The sequence below is a fragment of the Anser anser genome, assembly GCF_964211835.1.
Source record: "Anser anser genome assembly, contig: HAP1_SCAFFOLD_118, whole genome shotgun sequence".
Lineage (NCBI taxonomy): Eukaryota > Metazoa > Chordata > Aves > Anseriformes > Anatidae > Anser > Anser anser.
In genome coordinates this window covers 254,616-259,268 of record NW_028153816.1, presented here as the reverse complement: position 1 = coordinate 259,268, position 4,653 = coordinate 254,616, and the positions used below count along the sequence as shown (strand labels likewise).

Below are 4,653 nucleotides of genomic sequence, written 5' to 3'. Positions count from 1 at the left end.
AACTCCCTAGCATATAAAACCACTTGTTGTCCCTTCTACCTTATGCAGGCCCAAACCTGAAAATATTTACCAATGCATTCAGCTTTGCTACTGTTGAGAAACAAGGCTGGTTACAATGGCAGCTAAGCCCAAGTTGCGCTGTCTGGCTAGACTTAACAGTTGGATTCCCCCAGCCATCCTGAAGCAGGTTGATGAATCCAGGGAGTCAAAACATAGGACTTCTGCATTTCTGGTTTTGTAGACTGCATCCTGTGTGCAGCCACTACAGCAAGGGCCACAGACTTTCCAAAGGCAGAGCTACAAGAATCTGATTATTTAGAATAACTGTATCAATGCACAACTCCTTGGTTACCTTTTAGAAATTCCTATGCTCAGCCGGATTCCTTTTCCCCCCAGACCTGGTGCGTTCTGGCAGTCTTGCAGTGCCCTCATCTGATCACCTTGCTCACCAAATCTGTCATAGGCATACCCTCTACTATTTTCAAAAGGGAGAAAACCAATTCTGGTATGCATAACAGTTACAAAGCTAACGAATTCAATTTCTGTCTTCTACAAAAAACAGAAGATAGCAGCTACTATAGCTTCTATTACTTAAGCAACCTCTCTGGCATGTGCACGTGCACAGAAAAGGCTTTCACCAAATTAAAAAACTTGGGCCAGAAGCAAAAAGCTTATTCCTTGGTAGCATTAAGATGCAACTCACTGAGAGCCAGCAAAACAATACATTTTAAGTGCTCTCTGCGTAAGTAATCAGATTCCATATTTCTGCATATACAGCAGTTAATCAGTTAGCACTAACCCACTCCTTTTGGAGCCACAAACTTTATTGGTCACAAACACCAAGAGCTGGCTGTAATTATCTGAACCAGTATTAACCGGTACCTCTGAACTCTTCAAACAAAAATATCTTTCAGGTGCTCTTAGAAGAACAACATCAATTGCCTGCAACAATTTGATGGCTTTGCTAAACGGAGCACTGAAAAGCACAGTGGTACAGTTTCTTTTGTAGCCTGTTCAGAAATTATAGCCCCGTGCCTACAGCTTCAAATCAGGCCAAGCTTACCAGCCCAGCTCTTACAGCTTAAGTTCACTGCACTCGAATGCCTTCAAGACGTGCTTTTAGGAGCCATGGAGAAGAACCCTCTGGTAAGACCACCATTATAAAGTACTGAGTGTTGTTTTACACTTAAAATAGAACTATCTGTTACAGTCATTCATCAGCTTTCCCTAGGCTGCTGCTCTCTCACTACTGAATGTGATCCTGCTCTCAGTTTCCCACTAACTTTTTCCCCCAGCGGTTATGGCCTCTTTTCATCTATGACACTTTTAAGGGACTACACCGTGTTGAAAAATGCTGGTTAACATTTCCTTTTACACAAGGTGCCTCATCGAATTTTCCTGACTAAACCAAACCCCAGAACCTTAACTAGAAGAGGAAGCACACAAACACACACGCCTCCCTGGCCACCATATCTCCCCAAAACATATCTGTTCAGTAACAGACCAACTGTAAGAATACTGCGATTAAAATCAGTATAGCTCTATACACTGCTTTTGTTCGGGATTACTAGCTAATGTCCTTTCCCTTACCCCTTCTGGAATTAATACTGAATTCTGTACTCCAAAACGTGGTTCTTAAGTCATACAAATGACATTTAACAATCAGAATTTTTCCACACAGTGATCCTCAATAAAAACTTCAATCCTCTACTGCAGTCTTTCAACAAATTAAAGGAATACAAAACTGGCTAATAACTGTTCAGTGATTTTTGGACCTTTGTAGCACTAGAGTAACAGCAGTACACTCTGCAGCATAGTTGCAAGTACGTGGGAATAAGATACTCTCTCTCATCTCTTTTTTTCTCTGAAAAGTGTGAGGCCTCTATTTCACCCTACTAAAGATTTTACCACCAACTGTACTGCTAGCATTGAGACACTGCAACTTCTGTGCTTGTATGAGATGCAGGACAGGTTCCTTAAGGTGTCGCAATTTTTTGTCTAAACCTAGTGTTGAGATCAAAAAAGGGATTGCTACTAATTGCGTACGTATCAATAACCAGGACAGAAGACATGCTGCATATAGGAATTAAACTTTTTCTAAAGCTCTAGTACATGAACATATCAAATCCCGCAGATTTTTTCTAGTATGGTTTCAGAGGTCTTACTTGATGGACATAAGCGCACAAGTGAAGACAAAAGATATTCTGTTTACCTGAAGTACTGGTTTGGACCCCAAATGAAAAAGCTGGCTTTGCTTGCTCAGGTTCCTTCTCTGATGGTTTAACGAAACTGAAGTTGAACATAGGTTTTGCTGTGCTCTCTTCTTTTGTACGCTCGGACTTCCCAACTGAAAAGCTAGGCTGTGTCTTTGACTCTTCAGTGTCAGCTTTCTTTCCAAACACTAACGGAGCAGCAGTAGTGACAGAATCCTGCTTCTCTTCTGTCCTTCCCAAAGTAAACTGTGAGGCAGCTGCAGACTCTGCACCTGAACACTCTGAGTGAACACCGAATGTAAATGATGGCAAGGCAGCATTTTGTGGACGCAGTCGCAGTACCAAAACCTGCAGAAATAAGTGAATGTCAAGTCCGTAACCCACGGTGTATCTGCAGTACATGAAGGTTTGAACTACATTCTAGTCCTGATCTTTCCAGTCAAAACTGTTTAAAAAACAACCCACCAAACAGTAAAACAAACAAGAAAACCCCATGCTTCCTCTCTACATAAAACTTTTCACAATTGTGTTTTCTGCCCACCACCTGGCTTTAAAAAGTATACGAACTTCTTTGAAAGATCATGTTTTTAGTCTGAACTCCAAATGAACAACGTGTAGGGCATGTAAAGAACAAGCACGTCATTAATGAAAGCTTTTCTCTAAAAAGGATAAACTTATTCTTGGGGAAAAGTGTGGAAACAGATGTTATCTAGGCAATATTCCTACAGGAAAAACGAATAATTTTGCCACACCTCAAAGGAAAAAATAATTGTGCTTAACAGGTAAGAAAATAAAAAAAATCAGAGCAAACCAAAAAATAAATCACAGAATATGCATCCTCGTTTTAATCATTAAGGATTACCTTTGAGCTCTGCTTTGGTGCTTGGCTTTGCACTTTCACAGGCTACACACTTCGTGGCCTCTGCTTTGTTTTGAACCAAGCAGGTCTCCCAATCCCAGCTTCCTTCAGGATTCTTGAATTTGTCTAAATCCAGAAATTCTCCAGAAGGAGCAGAAAATGCAGATGCACTGCTACTGGTCACAGGTGTTGGACCCTCTGTGAGACAAACAAGACAGTTAACCATCCTGTTTGAACATGAACTATAAAATGAACATTAACTTTTAAATTTGATTTGTCAAATCCCACAGAAATGTTCAAAACTACTCCGCAACTCCCACCCCGCCCCTGAAAAAAATAAAAGCCACCAAAAACCCACAAAGAAACAAACAAACAAACAAAAAAACCAGAGTGGAACTCAAAGCTTCCAAACAACACACAACTCTGTTCAGCACACAAGCTTCTGCTGCTGTTGACCACAGTGTAACCTCCATAAAGAGGCCTGACAGGTGCCTTTTAAAAAAAAGGTGCCTTTTAAGAGAGAAGCAGAAGATAACGCTTCAAATTCAAAACCGGAAAGACAAGAATGGCTCTTCCCTTCCACGGCACACGCAGAAAACTTTTATCCTAGTATTACTTGCATCGCTCTTCCTCCTGACAAGTGCAACGTAACCGTGCAATTCACTGCACCATGGTCACAGTAAACCCCTCATTTCCAAAATTCCTCCTTGCAATGGCAAGAGCCTCAGACAAAGATGCCGACTGACCGCTCAGAGGTTGGAAGTCCAAGAGAATCAACTCTGTCTGAAATCCATTATCTTACCTCATGAAATTTCAGTCTTACCGCACAGGATGATTACAAAAGCCCGGTCTAGTCCACCTTAATTTGTTTCTTCCAGGATATATTTGCACAGGTGTTTTTCGATGTAATGGCATGTTAAATGACATTTAGAGTCAAAGTTAGAATTAGAATCGTATTTTAAAAACAATACAACCACGCTCAAAATCAATTACGGTCACACACAATGGGAAACAACCCAGTACTGCCCTGAAGAAGTTATCCAGCGGGTCACTCGCTTTCTTGAAGCCTACCACTGACCTTCATAGGCATCTCTCTGCTTTAGCTTAAGACTAGTTAAGACTACACTGTCTTGAAATCTGGCTTCACATCTCCCCTCAATTACATACAAACGGTGAGTAGAGGCATTTTGGACACATTCTGTAATTTTTTTTACTTATTTTTTGAAAGAGAAAAACGCAGTCATTTTTAACTCTTTCTATGGAGTTCTCATTTTCGCCAGTGAAAAATCACTATGTTGTTTTTAAATTAAGTCACCCACTTCAGCCATCTTCCCTCACCAGCTGCAAAGCCGGGGGTATCTGCATTGATCCAGCTCCGTACTAATACATTTCACAATCAGTTCAATTTATGCGACAGGCTGGAACCTGGGCTGAGACCTCTGAAGTGCCTGTAAACCAATCCTGCAGACAGCCGCTAACCCATCAACCGTACCTGGGAATCGTGTTGCTTAAAATATTCCATATATGCAACGTACTTTTATTCTGTACAAGATTCACAGAGGCTAGGATGGAAACAACAGG

General features: G+C 41.1%; 1 long non-coding RNA gene across 1 annotated transcript; it reads right to left on the bottom strand.

Moving 5' to 3' along the window:
* Positions 1 to 2,207: 2,207 nt before the first annotated feature.
* On the bottom strand, positions 2,208 to 3,942 carry LOC310891411. Its single transcript, XR_014577565.1, has 3 exons — positions 3,875 to 3,942; positions 3,076 to 3,270; positions 2,208 to 2,561 (listed from the first exon to the last, which is right to left on the bottom strand). It is a non-coding gene; the product is annotated as an uncharacterized lncRNA (long non-coding RNA).
* Positions 3,943 to 4,653: the final 711 nt, after the last annotated feature.